At 48.4% G+C, this 16533-nt stretch overlaps 1 protein-coding gene across 2 annotated transcripts in view; it reads right to left on the bottom strand.

The window, feature by feature from the left end:
- The window catches only part of ANOS1 (anosmin 1), a 121235-nt gene that overhangs the window by 26725 nt on the left and 77977 nt on the right, over positions 1 to 16533 (bottom strand). The window lies entirely within an intron of this gene.

Genomic DNA, 16533 nt, shown 5'->3' with positions numbered 1-16533 from the left:
ATCTGCGGGAAAATCTAGTACACAATTGCTGTGGATATGTATCATACACGAACCTTGATCTGTCTGACCACTATCAACATTGCAGTCCTTAAAAAGTAAAATATGTCACATCTGTTAATGGTCTGTACTAAAGTGGTGAAAGTGAACAAAAGAATAAATAAATTCACACTATATTCTAGGTGATTCAGGGGATGGAAAACTCATTTACAATTACATATGTAACATCTGTTAACTATACTGCTCAAAAAAATAAAGGAAACACTCAAATAACACATCCTAAATCTGAATGAATGAAATATTTCATTTGCACAACTATTCCATTTTCAGAACAGCATGTGAAATTGACTGTCAATCAGTGATGCTTCGTAAGTGGACAGTTTGATTTCCCAGAAGTTTGATTTACTTGAAGTTATATTCTGTTATTTAAGTGTTCCCTTTATTTTTTTGAGCATTGTATAAATGAAACACTTTAACACTTTAAATTAAAATGTTTCTCTTCTAATTACAGTGAGATCACTAATTGTACTTTTTAAAAAGCTGAAAATTTAAACTGCAGAATTTATACCACAGATAAGATTTTATAGCATTAGCAAAGTGTTAATTTTTGTATGACAGAATTGGTACTGAAAAAAAGTACAATAATAAAAAATAACTAATGGGAAAAGGTGTGATGTTAGAAATGGGTATGCATAAGCATGAAATTACATTTAGAATTGGCATTTATGTAGTATGAAATTATTACTGTTAGGTACCTTTATTATGCTTTTATGCAAGGTTTTTAAAATTAATACTACAAACCAGCATTTAAAAAATTCAGGAAGCATAGCTCCAAAATGTATTTTATTTTATTTTATTTATTCATTTATTTATTTATTTTGTCAAGTATGTATTTGTAATATACATAGATATATACATAGGATGGGTACTAATAAGTGGGAACAATTGGACAGGGATGGTAGGCACGCTGGTACGCTTACGCATGTCCCTTACTGACCTCTTAGGAATCAGGTGAGGTCAACAGTGGACTGTATAAGGATAAATTTTGGGAGTTTGGTGACAAAACCACAGAATCAGGTAGCAAGTTCCAGACATTAACCACTCTGTTGTTAAAGTTGTATTTTCTACTGTCAAGTTTGGGGTGGTTCACTTTGAGTTTGTATGTGTTGTGTGCTCATGTATTGTTGTAGTTGAAGCTGAAATAGTCATTGACAGGTAGGACAGTAGCAGATAATTTTTTGAGCTATGTTTAGGTCATGGCAAAGTTGACGTAGTTCTAAGCTTCCTAAATCCAAGATTTCAACTCTGGTTGTGTAAGGTATTCTGTTGAGAGTGGAGGAATGGAGGGCTCTTCTAGTAAAGTATCTCTGGACACTTTATAATGTATTTATGTCCGATATGTGATGTGGCTTCCAGACAGGTGAGCTGTATTCAAGGATTGGTCTGGCGAATGTTTTGCATGCTCTGGTTAGTAGTGTGATATTACCAGAGAAGAAGCTATGTAAGATTAGGTTAACAACTCTTGAAGCCTTTTGGGCAATTTTGTTGCAGTGGGCTTTGGCACTTAGGTCCTTTGATATGAGTATTCCAAGAACCTTGACAGAGTAAGGGTCATCTGCAAGGTCTTGTTTATTTAGCTTCTATTTGGTGTTCTGATTATTTTTGCCAATGTGTAGGACAGAGCATTTGTTCTTTGAGATTTGGAGTTGCCAGGTTTTGACCATTCTGACAGAGTCAGAATGCAGTATTTGTCATTGGTGTTGAAGAATATTACATCATCGATGAAGAGAACACAGTCACTTGTAATATGATCGCAAAAGTCATTTATATAGAGTATAAAGTATATAAAGTATAAAGAGTGTTGGTCCTAGTACGCTGGCTTGGGGTTAACTGTTAACAGGAATGGTATTAGATAGGGTACTCCCTATTTTGACTACTTGTTGTCTGTTTGACAGGATTGCAGTTATCTTGTCATGTAGGGATCCAGAGATGCCATAGGATTTCAATTTCAGAAGTAGTTTATCATGAACCACTGAGTCAAAGGCTCTACAAAAGTCTATATAAATTGCATCTATTGTTTTGCCCTGATCAAGTTTTGAGGTCCATATGTTTTTGCAGTGTGGTAATTGTAGATTGTAGCATACTTTTTTTCCCTGAAGTTAAATTGCTTGTTTGAAAGTAGATTGTTAGTTTCTAGGTGGAGGTGGATTGTTAGTTTCTAGTTTCTAGGTGGAAGATTGGTTTATGATTGATTCCATGACTTTGCATGTGATGTACCATAGAGAGATTGGTCTGTAGTTTTCTACTAGACTGAGATCTCCCTTTCTGAAGATGGGGATGACCATGGCTAGTAACCATAGGTCTGGTAGGGAACTGGTCCTGTAGGATTTTTCAAAGATTATGCTTAGTGGTTCAGCTATGGCTGTGAGATAACTTTTTTTAGGAAGTATGCACATAGTCCATCAGGCCCGATTGATACGGAAGGTTTTAGGCTGCAAAATACTTTTTCAATGTTGTCTTCAGTGAAGTCTATATGTGTTAAATTGTTGTTTGAGGTAGGACTAGGGAATTTTGGGTAGGAGCCCTTGCTGTTTTTAAAGACTGGGCCAAACAATATGTTGAAGAGGTTAGTTTTGACTGTTTTATCATAGCATTCTTTGTTGTTGGGTTCTTTTATTAATGGGAGGGGTCTTGAGCAATTGTCATGTCTATTGTCATAAACATAATTTGTAATATTGCAAATGTAATCCCATTTTCTTGTAAACAATAATTATTACAGAATTTTGTTTGTATTGTCACATGATGCTATACAGTGTTCCCTCAATTTTCGCGGGGGATACGTTCTGAGACCGCCCGCAAAAGTCGAATTTCTGCGAAGTAGAGATGGAAGTAAATTTTTGGCTATGAACAGTATCACAAGCCTTCCCTTAAATATAATTCTAAATATGGCATTAGCAAACCCAACCCAAAGATAGGCAGAACCCATTCTTAAGGTGACAGCCACAGATGAGTTCAATAGCATGCACAGATTGGGAAAGATGGATTCAGCACTGGAATGGTAAAGGTAGGAGGAAGAATTTGGACAAAAAGAAAACGAAAAGAGGGAATAAGCCTTTTGGATAGGATTCAGATTGATTCTTTAAAATGCCACAGACACTAAAGTGAGAGTTTGCCACAAAAATTGATTAAGAAAGCCAAAATGTAATTAGCATTGAACATCGCTTTGCCCTTCCAAGAAAGAACAAGTGGAAGAAAGGGCTCACTATGCACAGAATATTATTAATGAGCAAAACAGATAAAATCAAAGGAAAAAATAAATACATTTTGCATCAGAAATTGTTCAACTGTTGTAATTGCTACAATTAATCTACAAGGAAATAACTTGTACAAAAAATGTGTCTCATTTCTGCAAAGAAAACTCTTTTCAAATAACTCCACTTTTTAAATATGAACTTTATGTAGAGAAATTAGCATGTCATAGAGTTTTTATTTAGGTTGCTCATGATCTTTAAGCAAAATTATTTAGAAAATGTTATCTCACTTTCTCTTTCTCTTTCCAATTTATCTTATATACTGCTCTGATATGACAAAAATTGGGACAAAGATTAAAAAATTATTTAAGGATCTACTGCCATTATTCTGTCTTATTTCACTCTTTACTTCAAGTGAGAAAAATACCGACTGCTGCCTTAATCTAATAAACAGAATCACAAATAGCACCAAACTTTCTGTGTAATGCAACTGCTATATCCCTAAAAGTGCTCAAAACTCTAATAGAACACAGTATAAATTCTACCTTCAAATACCTTCACCTATGTATTCCAAATATACAGTGTTATCTTTAAACACAGCAAAGTTCACCCTACTTTCTAAGATTCTCCAAATAATGAACTAAATATTATCTAGGGACTGAAAAGACACTTAAAACTTTAGCCAATTGAACCTAAATATACAGATATGAACTTAAGTAACTGTAAGTACAATGGTTTAAAGAATACAATTCACAGGACTTCAATGCAGACTTGACATATACCATACTTCTGGTTCCAGTAATATCTTCAACTATACAACTAAGTTCATGAGGATAAACCACTAATCCCTTCACTAAATTATATTGTTGAAATCACTGCAGACCCCACTCTCCCCGGGCATAATTGTCAGTATACATGGATCCTTCACATACAAAGACTTCTACATGACCTGGGACCCTGATATTGCACGTACAAGCATTTGTATATACTGTATGTGAAGCTTAGAAAGTTGAGAGGCTTAAAGAAATAACTTAGAAGGACTTTTTGCTTCATGAATTTGCTATTGGATTGTTTGCTTGTTCATATGTATAGTTTATTTATTATTTATTTATTTATTTATTGGATTTGTATGCCGCCCCTCTCCGTGGACTCGGGGCGGCTAACAACAGTTCTCTTAAGTTGCATAAAAAACATATTGTACATTGATATATCTCACAAAGTAGCGCCGGTGGACCTCACTCACTGGCGCCTTTTGCTGGAGGGCTAGGGAAGACACAGGACACATGGCATAGCCGCCATGTTTTCTGGGCCGAAATCTCGCAAGATCGCGAGATTTCGGCCGATGATCAGGCCAGGGTGGCCTCATCAATGACGTGTCCGGGCGGGGCCTGCCAGCCCTATAAAGGGGTGGGCAGGCCCGGGCTCAGCCTGTTCGCCCAGACCGTCATTGCGAGCAGACACTCGGCTGTCTGCTCTTGGAGCCTTTTGCGGCGGCTGCGTGGTGACGGCCGTCACTTTGGAAGCCTCGTCGGAGGCTTGAGGAGGCTGCTGCTCGTTGTGAGCAGCTGGGGAAAGACCCTCTTCAGCCCCTCCGAGGCCTGCGGTCTGCCCCTGCGACATCTGTCACCCCTTGCTCCCTCACCGCTCCATGTGTGTCCCTCCCGAAGCTGCGCGCTCGGTCGAAGAGGACGACCTTCCCAGATAGAAGGAGTGTACCGATCTTCGGTCAAGGGTTTACGATAGCTGCGCTCCCCTGCTCCAAACAAGCTTGTCCGGCGTGAGCCCCCCCCCCCTTAGTAACTCATCCCTCGAGACGGGGGGATCGCTAGGTGCCACGGAGGGCTCTTTGTGTGTGGGGGGTACTCGGTCGCGCGCTTCCCCCCCTTAGAGACTTGGCTGCGCGGGGGCCAGTCCTTCTCGGGACCAAGGGGCGGAACGCTCTTTGGGGCCCTGGAGGGGAGGGGAGGCGCTTAACGGCTGTTCGGTGGGGCCGTCGAAGGGGGGGGGCCGGGAAGCGTCTGGCCCTGCTCCTCCTCGGGTTTGAGGAGGGCGACGTTGGTCAGTTTAGGCTCCCCTTGGGTAGGTAGCAGCACCTCTGCTACTTCTCTGCCTTCCTAGGCAAGGTTCCCCAGTTTATTGTTTGGGCCGGGGCCCTTGTGGCTCTGGCCCCCCTGTTTAAAACAAGAAACACATATCATAGTAAATACAGCAATAAATTAACAACTAATAACATTAAAGCATTGAATTTCTACTACTGGTAGATAAATTCATACTGTCAGAGGTACTGTTTAGTTTTGATGGCCCGTAAGGGAAGGAAGGGTCCGGCTCCACCGGCCCATCCAGTGGTAAGGCCATGGAGGAAGTTTGGGCCTTCGGCTCGGGCTAGGCGAGTCCAAATGGGGGGAGGACCCCGATTGGGGCATTTGCCTGACCCGAGGGGATCAGGGTTGCCCTGGGAGTCTTCTACCCCCTTCGGGCAGGTCAGGCTACAGCACACGCGCCATCCACTCCGCTCCTCCCTCTACCCGGTCAGGCCTTTGTCCTGCCAGGTTTTGGGACTGGGGTTAATTTTTAGGGTCTCCGGCGGGCACCTGTAACCAGGTGTGGTCCCCGCCGACTCTGGCTACAGCTGCTTAGGCCCCTGGGACGGCTTTTAAGTTGGGGCCTGGGGTGTCAGGGGCGGGGGGTTAAGCAGCCCCTGCCTGCTGGGGATAAAGGGGCCCGGCCCAATTAATCTTTCTGTCCTTGAGGGTTGGTTGAATAAACTACCACCCTCGCTCGAGAGCGGCTGCTCTCCTGCAGCGATTCTTTGAGGGATTTAGGATCCCTTATATGGGGGTTAGGAGAGCCTTCATGTCCGGCAACCTGCATAGGTTGCAGGACATGAGGATATGGTTAGACATTTGATAAAGAAAGAGGTGGGGGAGGGCAGGGTTCTGGGGCATTTCCTGGTATCGCCCTCCCCGAATATTAGGGTGTGCCCGTTTGGGGTGGTCACCAAGAAAGGCGAGTGGTGAATTTAGGTTGATTCACCATTTGTCTTTTTCCAAAGGGGAGTCAGTGAATGACTGCATTCCTGACGAACTTTGTTCAGTCCGGTACGCATCCTTTGATGCGGCCGTGGCCATGGTTAGGAAGTGTGGGGTTGGAGCCCTTATGGGTAAATGCGACATTAAGTCGGCATTCTGGCTCCTCCCCATACACCCCGATGACTTTGAGCTCTTGGGCTTCCACTTTGAAGGTGGTTTCTATGTGGGCAGGGTTTTACCTATGGGTTGCTCTGTCTCATGCTCGCTTTTTGAGAACTTTAGCACCTTCTTGGAGTGGGCGCTCAGGAGGCGCAGTGGTCTGGGTTCGGTCGTTCACTACCTTGATGATTTCTTGATGGCAGGACCTGCGCGTTCAGAGCAATGTTTTGCTCTGATGCAGGACTTTGAAGCCCTTTGTGCTCAGTTGGGGGTGCCTCTAGCCCCCGAGAAGACCGAAGGCCCTGCCACCAAGATTACCTTCCTTGGTATTGAATTGGATTCAGAGGAGCAATCTTCTAGATTGCCCCTAGATAAGTTAGTCAAGATTCGGGGTAAACTTGATCTAGTTTTGGGCTGCAGGAAGGTCACTCTTAGGCAGCTGCAGGAATTAGCGGGGATTTTGAATTTTGCCTGCCAGGTCGTTGTGCCTGGCCGGGCTTTTTCCCGGAGGTTGTACAGTGCGATGTAGGGGCTCCGTTTGCCCCATCATCGTGCCCGCCTATGCGTGGGGGTCAGGGCTGACCTCTGTGTATGGCGGGAGTTCTTAGAACGGTTTAATGGGTTGTCTTTTTGGAGGCACGAGCTTCTTTTGGAAGCTGAGTTGCAGTTGTGTTCAGATGCTGCAGGGACTTGTGGCTTCGGGGTTGTGTTAGGTGACCAGTGGTGCTGGTCTGCTTGGCCTCCGGAATGGAGGGCCTCCCCCCTGGTTAAGGACTTGACCTTTTTGGAGCTCTTCCCCTTGGTAGTGGCCTTAGAGCTTTGGGGGGAGCAGTTTAGGGACAAAACTGTGCATTTTTGGTGTGAAAACCTAGCGGTTGTCCATGTTGTGAACGCCCTGTCCTCCAAGAGTGACAGGGTCATGCGGCTTGTCTGCCATTTTGTGCAGAGGTCTTTGTCCCTAAACGCCTTGTTTTTGGCTAGACATGTCCCCGGATTAGATAACGGGATTGCTGACGCCTTGTCCCGTGGTCAGTTGTCCAGGTTTCGGACCCTGGCCCCGTGGGCCCGAGCGTCACCAGAAGCTTTTCCCAACCACCTTTGGAGCCTGGGAGGGCTCCCTAGCAGTGGAGAGAAGAGGCCTGCATGGCTATGGCCCTCTCAGTGGCACCAGGCACCCTGAGGGCTTACCAGCATGCAGGTAAGGAGTTTGGGGATTTCAGGCAGAATAGAGGCTACCCCCATAGTTGGCCTGCCCCAGTGGAACACCTGGCCGAATTTTGTGTCCAGCTTAGGCAGCGTGGCCTTTCGGTTAGGACAATTAGGTCCAAAATAGCCAGCCTCGCCTTTCTGTCCAAGGCGGGGGGGTTTAGGGACTTTTCTGGTGACTTCCGCATTCGGAAGATGTTGGATGCTGGGCGAGGGAGAGACTGGGGACCCCTTCTGATGCTCGTCAGGCCCTGACGGTGAAGCAGCTGTCGCTTATTAATCCAGCTTTGGACAGTCTGTGTGCCTCTCTGTACGAGGCCCGTCTTTTTAGGGCAGCGACTTGTGTCATGTTTTTTGGGGCCCTTTGGGTCAGTGGGGCTATGGCCTCATCGCAAGCTGACAGGTTGCTCCATGCCTTCCAGTTAGCTGATTCAGGTTAGTTGGGTTTTAGTGTTCAGGGTTCTGGCCGGGCTAGGTATTGATCCCGCCGGCTAGGGAACGCTTGTTCCGTATCGGCGCCGTCGCTGGGGTGGCGATTAGGGGTTTCTCGATACGGAGGATTCGGGAAATCGGCCGCTGGTGGTCAGCTGCCTGTTTAGGGTACGAACGGCCGGCTGAGGGTCTGGGGTAAGGTCTTAGGCTAGGTTACCTCTCTTGGCCCTCTTCTAGTGGGTCCCGCCTGTATGACACCGACGGGTTGCTTTGCGGTCACTGTACTGATCCTGGGCCGGCCGCTCAGCAGCTTGAACCGCTGGGGGGACCCAACTGTCTTTAGGAGGATGGGTCAACGTCGTCTGGCTGGGGAGAAGAGGCGTGCGGTGGGGAAAGGTTTTCCACCGCTATTGCTAGGAAGGCGGCATCCCATTGCTGCGCCCAGGTAGTGCTGGGAGGGCGGCATCCCATTGCTGCGCCCAGTTGGTGCTGGGAGGGCGGCATCCCATTGCTGCGCCCAGATGGTGCTGGGAGGGCGGCATATCGTTGCTGCGCCCAGGTGGTGCTGGGAGGGCAGTAGCTTGTTGCTGCACCCAGGTGGTGCTGGGAGGGCGGCATCCCATTGCTGTGCCCAGTTGGTACTGGGAGGGCGGCATCTCATTGCTGCGCCCAGGTGGTACTGGGAGGACGGCATCCAATTGCTGCACCCAGTTTGTACTGGGAGGGCGGCATCTCATTGCTGCGCCCAGGTGGTACTGGGAGGGTGGCATCCCTTTGCTGCGCCCAGTTGGTACTGGGAGGGCGGCATCTCATTGCTGCGCCCAGGTGGTACTGGGAGGGCGGCATCTCATTGCTGCGCCCAGGTGTACTGGGAGGGCGGCATCCCATTGCCGCGCCCAGGTAGTACTGGGAGGGCGGCATCCCATTGCTGCGCCCAGATGGCTGGTCTTGCACTTAGGTGGCAATGACCTATGCCTGCTTGGAGGTCTACCCTTGATCTGCCAGGCTCGCGAGGACCTACGGAGGCTTCGCGCTGTGTGGCCATCCACGCAAGTGGTGTGGTCAGAGATACTCCCGAGGATCATTTGGAGGGTCGCCATTTCCCTTAGGGCCATTCACCAGGTTAGACGGAGAGGTAATAAGGCCCTGGGTAAGGTAGTCAGGGGACTAGGTGGGGTTGTAGTGGCCCATCCCCACCTCACCATAGATCAGCCGTGGCTTTACTGGGCTGACGGTGTTCACCTGTCAGAACGGGGAACACCATCTTCTTACAGGACCTGCAGCGGTCACTGCGCGAGCTGGTGCAGTTAGAGGGGGGAGTTGGGGGGCCAAGATAGAGATCTGACCCCCGCTCCGTGGCAGGTTAGGGGCGGAAAACTGGGTGGTGGTTTAGCAACTGCGTGTTCTCCATTGGGCATCTTTGGGGATGATTGACAGGTTCTCTCCAAGCTTGTGGTTTTGGCGACCTGAGCAGTTGGGGGGAACCTGTCTTTGGGTCCCGCCCATTTAAGTCCCCTTCTAGGGGTTAGCCGGCGGGACCTCCCACATGCAAGTGCATGGCAAAGTCTCAGGTGAGGGAGGGGTCCCTCACCTGGATTAGCATGGAGCTACGCCCATAAGTTGCCCCGGAAGTTTATTCTACGTCATTTTCCGCCCCGGAAGCAATTGTTTGACCCTGCGGGTCCTTGTTAGGGTCAGAGTTAATTATGCTAATTATGCTAATTTAATTAATAAATTATGCAAATTTATGTAAAATAAAATGACCCAGTTTTAAATCTAGCTCTTGTGTCCGTGTCGTTACTCCGCGTCTCCTGCAAATGTTCATCTGGTTTTTAAAAAGCTTCTCATCATAGTGCCAGAAATGTTTCCAGAGTATAATTCTTCTAGTAGATGTTCTCACCAACAAAGGTAGAGGAATATTCCTACTAAGCATAAATACATACTGGTTTTCATCTGTGTTGGCAAAATACTCATGTTTATCTCCTGCTATACTCTTATGGTTGCCTATTACTTTGTTTTCCCCAAAATAAGACATTCCCTGATAATAAGCCCAGTCTGGCTTTTGAGTGCATGACAATAAGGCCAAGCACTTATTTCAGAGTTCAAAAAATATATAAAATAAGGTCTTATTTTGGGGGGAAACACAGTCACTTGGATTGTAATCACTTGGATTCTATGTTCAGATTGATGTCACCAGCAATCATACATTTCAGCCATACACATTTTAAGCTAATTATGTGGAATCTAATTCTTGCTCCCTTATGAAAACATAATCATGACTGTAATTCACTTAATTCTCCAAGATTTATCTGAAAGAACAATTGTTAAGAGAAGTTTCCAAGCAGTTTGAATGAGAAAGAAGACCCGTTGTACCTATCTGAACGGTCTTCTCGATGCACTGGAAGGAGAGTCCAACATGGGTATTTAACCAATCCTATTGGTAGAGACTGAGTAAAAAATTAGCATAATAATAGGTACCGCCCCCTTGCAGTCCCCCATGAGCTCAGTTTTAAAAACGAAAGGCACTTAAGAGGATAATCAACTTTTATTGAACAATTCAATAACTCATAAACCAACCCAACCTCCGGCGTCCCTGAACTTCAACTACCGGGTGGGTTTGGACTCTCCTTCCAGTGCATCGAGAAGACCGTTCAGGTAGGTACAACGGGTCTTCTCCACTGCATCTGGGAAGGAGAGTCCAACATGGGATATACCAAAGATCTTTAAAGCCCATGGGAGGGAGAAGGTCTAGCTAGGGACTTAGGAGAAACACAAACTCTTTGAAGAACCCTCCTGCCAAAGGCCGCTTCCGCTGAAGCAAAGGAGTCCAACTTGTAATGTCTAATAAACGTCGTAGGGGCTGCCCAGGTTGCAGCTCTACAAATGTCCTCTATTGATGCTTGAGTCGACCAAGCCGCTGAGGTCGCCGCACTCCTGGTTGAGTGCGCTGTCAATCCTTCCGGAACTGTGTGTCCTCCGGCCCTGTAGGCCTCCGAAATACAGTCCTTAATCCAACGACTAATGGATTTTGCCGATAGTCCAAGTCCCTTCCTATATTTAGAAAATGAAATAAAGAGAGTTTCAGACTTACGGAACTCCTCCGTCCTTCTAATGTAAATCTTTAGAGCCCTTCGGACATCCACCTTATGCCACAGCAGCTCCGACGGATGACTCCCATGAGTACAGAAATCCGGGAGAATTAGTTCCTGCTTCCTGTGGAACGCCGTGTTCACTTTTGGCACAAAGGTGGGGTCCAACCGAAGGACCACCCTATCTGGGTAAAAGACACAGAGGTCAGGTCTCACAGATAGGGCCGATATCTCCGACACCCTGCGTGCAGATGTAATAGCCACAAGGAAGGCTGTCTTGATGGAAAGTAACCTAATTGGTATAGACCTCAACGGTTCAAAGGGAGGTTTAGTTAAGGCCTTAAGTACCCACGTGAGGTCCCAGGATGGAAATCTCCTGACAGGCGGGGAATGTTTATTCGTGGCTCCCTTAATAAAGTCTCTAATTCAAGCATGCTGAGCCAATGAACGAGACTCTGGGGTTTGAATCATGGTGGCTAGGGCTGCTACCTGTCTTCTTAAGGTATTAGGGGCTAGGCCATGTTCCACCCCTGCTTGTAAAAATTCCAAAACTGTAATTACAGAAGCTTCCCTAGGGTCACGTAAATCTTTGTTGCAAAAGTTACAAAATGCTGCCCAGGTTGCCTGATAAATCCGTGAAGTCGATGGGCGCCTGGCAGCCTGCATGGTATCTATGACCTTCTCTGGTAAGTCCAACTGCTTCAATTTATGCCTTTCAAGTGCCAGCCTGTCAAGTGCAGCCATTGGGGATCTGGGTGTTGCAGATTCCCCTGGCTCAGCGAGATGATCTGATCCGGGATTCTCCACGGGGGTGACACTGAAAGCTCCACCAAGTCCACGAACCACAGCCGACGTGGCCAGTGCGGTGCTAGTAGGATCACTTCCGCTTCCTCCTGAAGAATCTTCTCCACCACCCTCGGGATGAGATTCACGGGAGGGAAGGCATAAAGGAGGTCGGGGGGCCAAGGTGACAGTAGAGCGTTGGTCCCTTCTGCCTTTGGGTCCAGAAAGCGTGTGAAAAACCGCGGGAGCTGGGTGTTCTGGCTGCTGGCAAATAGGTCCACTAGGGGAACCCCGAACCTCTGGGTCAACTGATAGAACAGGTCTGGATCGAGTTGCCACTCTGACGGGTCCAGGGTAGTCCTGCTGAGCCAATCCGCTGTGGAATTGCTGATCCCTGCGATATGTTCTGCGGTCAGCGATGCTAAATGGGTCTCGGCCCAGTTGAAAAGCATCGTAGTTTCCTCCATAAGTTGTTGTGACCTTGTGCCCCCTTGGTGATTCAGGTGGGCCCTGGTCGCTACATTGTCTGTTAAGATAAGTATGTGTTTGCCCTCCACTATGGGGGCAAAGGCCAGTAGGGCTAGAAACACTGCCCTTAGTTCTAAGAAGTTTATATTGACCGAAGCCAGTTCCTCCACCGTCCATTGTCCTTGGGCCATATGTCGTCCCAGGTGGGCACCCCATCCGTATAAACTGGCGTCTGTGGTGAGAATGAGATGGTCCTGAGTGCGAAAGGGGGAGCCTTCCTGAATTGCTTCGGTAAGCCACCACTTCAACGACTCTCTGACTCTCTTTGGTAAGTTGATAGTCCTTTGTGAGTGACTGACCTTGGCTCTCTGAGCTGGTAAGAGAAACCACTGGAGGCCTCTTATATGGTGCCTGGCCCAGGGAACTATACCTATGGTCGACACCAACGTTCCCAGCACTTTTGACAACAGTGCCAGTGGGCCCGTCTGAGGCGGACCAAGTTGGAAACCAGGTGATGAATATTCTCCTGTCTCTCGGGAGAAAGGGTTACCTTGCCTGATAAGGTATCGATGATGGAACCCAGGTGTTGTAGTCTGGTTGCCGGAGACAGCTGGCTTTTTTCCCCACATTTATAGTGAAGCCATGTGCTTCTAATGTCCGTATTGTTCTGGCTAGGTCCTCTCTGGCCTGCCCGGGGGACCTGGACAAGATAATTATGTCGTCCAGGTAGGCCATCAGTCTGATGGAATGAGACCGAAGGTTGGCCGTCAGGGTGTCCAGCAACTTGGTAAAAGTCTGTGGGGCCAAGGAAAGGCTGAAGGGCATTGCCCTGTATTGGTAATGGACGCCTTCTGAACAGAACCTGAGAAATTCCCGGTGTGTCGGGTGCACAGGCACATGGAGGTAGGCCTCCTTTAAATCTATTGAAGTCAACAGATCCCTGGAGCGTATCGAGGGAAGAATAGTCTGTAAGGAGTGCATGTGGAATCTCCTGTATTTGATGTAGATATTGAGTTGTTTCAAATTCAGTATCATCCGGTATCCTCCTGAAGACTTGGGTACCAGGAAGATCCTGGAATAAAATCCCTTGCCTACTTCTTGCCGAGGTACCTGTTCGATGGCTTGTATTTCCAATAAATGGGCAATCTCCTTGCGGATCTGCTGTCTCTTGTGCAGGTCCCGAAGCCTCGGGCAACTTACAAATCGATGAGGAGGAGGTCCCATGAATTCCAGACGAAGTCCTTCCGATATGGTGGCTAGTACCCACTTGTCCGAGGAAGTGAGTAGCCAGGAGGGGCTGAAGTGTTGCAGCTTCCCCCCTAATGGTAGGAGCCTGGATGAGTCATTTGGAACGACGATGTCCCCTCTGGTTGCCTTCCCGAAAGGGCCGCCTGGACTGCTGGAAACCTCTTGGACAATCCTGATAGGATCCGCGATCACTCCTGAATGATTGTTGGGAATATTGGTTCTGGTGAAAACCTCTCTGCACCTGTCCCTGTCCGGTAGAAGAATCCCAACGTGGGTTCTGACGTCTAGTGTAGGGAGTAAAGCGACGGTCCTGGCGTCTATTGGACTTAAGGAGGACCTTCCTCTCGTCCTTGTCCTCAATGAGGACTTTATCCAGAATGTCGCCGAAGAGCATTGATCCCTGTAGCGGGGCTGATGCCAGGCGCCATTTTGATTTCAAGTCCGCTGGCCAATTTCTTAGCCACAACAGTCGGCGTGACGACAGTGTAGTAGCCATGCCTCTACTGGCAAACTTAGCTGCGTGTAGGGTGGCATCGGCGGAAAACTCAGCTGCGGCCTGCAGTTTACTGATATCCTGGCGAAGTCTGGCCTCCTCCGGGCCGAGGCGTGACTGCAGTTCCTGGAGCCACATGATAGAGGCCCTGTTGAAGAAGGAGGCCGCGGCAGCCGCTCGGAAACCCCAGCACGCCATCTGGTGGGTCTTGTGCAATAGGGTTTCCGCCTTCCTGTCCTCTGGTTTCAAGCTTTCCCCCGTCTCTGACGGTACCAGGGCACTAGAAACCAGCGTGACTACCGGCTGGTCAATGGGGGGAAACTCCAAAAGTTTTTCCACCTCCTCGTCGAATGTGTAGAACTTTCGCTCCAAATTCGAAGGCCCCTGGGCCGCTGCGGGGTGCTGCCAGGGCTTTTTAACTCCCTCAACAAAAATGTGCGAGGCTGGGATGTGGTCCGACTCGGGTTGGGGTTCTCTTAAAAGGGAAGCTGATGTCTTGCTGGTCTCTGCTTCAGGTGTCTTGGCAGCTCCCTGCAGGTCCATTACCTGCTTTGCTTTGAAAAGTAGGGTCCGAAACAGTGTAGGTTTAAACAGGCCAGCCACTGGCTGCTGCTCTGGGGTGTTCTCATCCTCTGAGAACTCGTACTCTTTGTCACTGTCCTCGCCAAAATCTGGATCCTCTGAAAGAGACCCCAAGCCCGAGGGGGGCGGTACTGGCCAAAGGTTTCTTGCTTGAGTCTGTGGACGGTTCACATGCTGACCTGCCCCGGCATTCACTCCTTGAGCATAGACATTCGCGAACATCTCCTGTAGATCTGGAGGCATGTGCTGCCATGAACCAGTCTGGGATCGCAGCCCAGCCTCTGTAGGGGTAAACGTAGCCAAAGGTGCCTGGGCGCCCCTTCTTGGAGGCCCTGAAGGTTCAGGTCTAGTCCAGGACAATGCTGGAGATGGGGCCTGTGGCAATGTCATGAACTGCCCTTCTGGGGACCAGTCACCCTCTTGAAGGGGCCCCATGTGTCCAAAGGCTGACTGTGGAGTCATAGGTTCAGGTGTGGTTGCCTGCCTCTGAGCCAATGGTACTGGTGAGGGGGAGGGGTGTAATGCTGCCTCCAATTTCTTCTCCAGCGCTTTTATGCGCTTTTCTGCCTCTTTCAATGAGGCCACCGAAGCAGGGGACTGGGAGGGCTTTGACCTCTCCTTATCCTTCCCCTTAGCCTTTTCCTTGCTCACCACTGGGGAGCTGGCTTTCTCGGCACTGGGCTTATCATCCATTGTACTCACAGCTCCGTTGGTTGTATCAGATGAATTGCCCGGAAAATTGCCTCTCAGCAGCTTCGTCACTAATAGTAAAAATGGCTGCTGCTGCTGGTCTCGCCCTTGCGGTTGCGCAGTAGAGCTGAAGCCCAATTTGCGCCTCTCAGCTGCCGGAAGCCCTTCCGGTTGGCGCCTTTGCGCTCCGTGGGGGGGTCTTTCCAAAATGGCGCTGCCCAGCGTTTTCGCGGGCTTTTTGTGCTTACCCCCGCTTTCACCGCCTATTCGGGCTCACCCAGCCCGTTCTCGGTCGTCCGGTCCTCGATGGACCTCTCCCAGGCCAGCCGCGGCGATTTTAGCTCTGGCGGCGGCGGCGGTAGCCTCCGCGGCTTTTCCCTCTCGCCGCTTAACAGCTGATCCGGGCTCCGGCGCTGTTCGAAAACCCCTCCGGGGGCATTTGTCCTCCTCAAGCCTCCCAGTGGGGGGGGGGGCGGACCCCCCCACCTTCGGCTCGCAGCCCTTGTTTGACCGCTGGGGCCAGGGACTCCGGGCTGAGGTGCTCCTCTTGGGGGCAGTTCCCTCGGGGGGAAGCAGCCCCTAAGGAGATCGTTGGGGGTGTTGTCCGCGGAGGACAGAGACCCCTTCCTCCAACGCTGATCAAATCTGTAAGGAGACAAAAGAAACAAGATTAAACTGGTAAACAACAGTCAAATTTCTTTAAGTAAAACTCAGTATGTCTCTACTCTGGGACTGAGTTTTTAAAACTGAGCTCATGGGGGACTGCAAGGGGGCGGTACCTATTATTATGCTAATTTTTTACTCAGTCTCTACCAATAGGATTGGTTAAATACCCATGTTGGACTCTCCTTCCAGATGCAGTGGCGAAAAGGAAATCTTAGCCTTTAGGAAGTCCATACAAATTATATCTGGCAGGAGTCATTGTAGCATTACATACAATGTTCAGCATGTAGCTGTGCCTGCCAAACTTCACAGGAGTCAGATTCCATATATTTATTCAAATAAATAAACAAAAAGCAATTAATACCAATTTTTTCATATATTTATTTTTGTTGAGATTCAGTATGATTAAGTCCAGCTCTCAAGTTGTATGTAGGCCTATGTAT

Source organism: Erythrolamprus reginae, chromosome 4 (assembly GCF_031021105.1).
Source record: "Erythrolamprus reginae isolate rEryReg1 chromosome 4, rEryReg1.hap1, whole genome shotgun sequence".
Lineage (NCBI taxonomy): Eukaryota > Metazoa > Chordata > Lepidosauria > Squamata > Dipsadidae > Erythrolamprus > Erythrolamprus reginae.
The sequence above is the reverse complement of the archived record's forward strand: the minus strand, read 5'-3'. Positions and strand labels throughout refer to the sequence as shown.